Raw genomic sequence first — 702 nt, 5'->3', positions numbered from 1 at the left:
GTCCGTGCCAAAAATGGCACAACCATTCAGGTATTCTCCTCTGGCACATATTGTACTGATATGCACATAGATACCATGTACTGTATTACTGTTTGACATCTGCATCAAATGTAATTAATATTAAATAAAAGTTATCCTGAGTTTTTCCAGGAGTCTTTAAAGTCTTTATTATCAACAGTGTTATCTACAGTGTTAACAGTGATAAAAAATTTTTTTTAAATTGTGAAACATTTTTGCTTAAAGGGACAGTAAGTAGGAATTACTCCCATCTAGTGGTGAAATTGTATTTTGCATTCAAACTAATTTTGCTCTCCAGCGCCTCGCTTTTTCAAATGCGCGTTGCATCTACGGTAGGCGATATGTACCAAAAAGCTTTGACAGGATGTCTTCTAATAGCACTTCGTCGAGTTTTCCTTGGCGACGATGTTTTCTTCTCCTGTGGCGCGGCATATGTATGGTCCATAATAAGAATGCAATCCAGACTTTTAAACTTGCCGGTGCAGTTTCAAGCGCCTCTCACTGCTCTGCACCTGCGTTTCTGGCTCTGACCGAAAACGCGTTGTGGAAACGCGTTGGCTTAGTACTTTTTGTCCCTCTCTGCTATTATAGTTTTGCAAGATGGCGGAACTACATGGAAGCCTCCGTCGACCTACCCGTCCCATGTATATAAAGATAATAAATTCTTCATTTACGAGGATTAGT

The sequence above is a fragment of the Carassius gibelio genome, chromosome B22, assembly GCF_023724105.1.
Source record: "Carassius gibelio isolate Cgi1373 ecotype wild population from Czech Republic chromosome B22, carGib1.2-hapl.c, whole genome shotgun sequence".
Taxonomy (NCBI): domain Eukaryota; kingdom Metazoa; phylum Chordata; class Actinopteri; order Cypriniformes; family Cyprinidae; genus Carassius; species Carassius gibelio.
Note: the sequence above shows the minus strand (reverse complement) of the source record.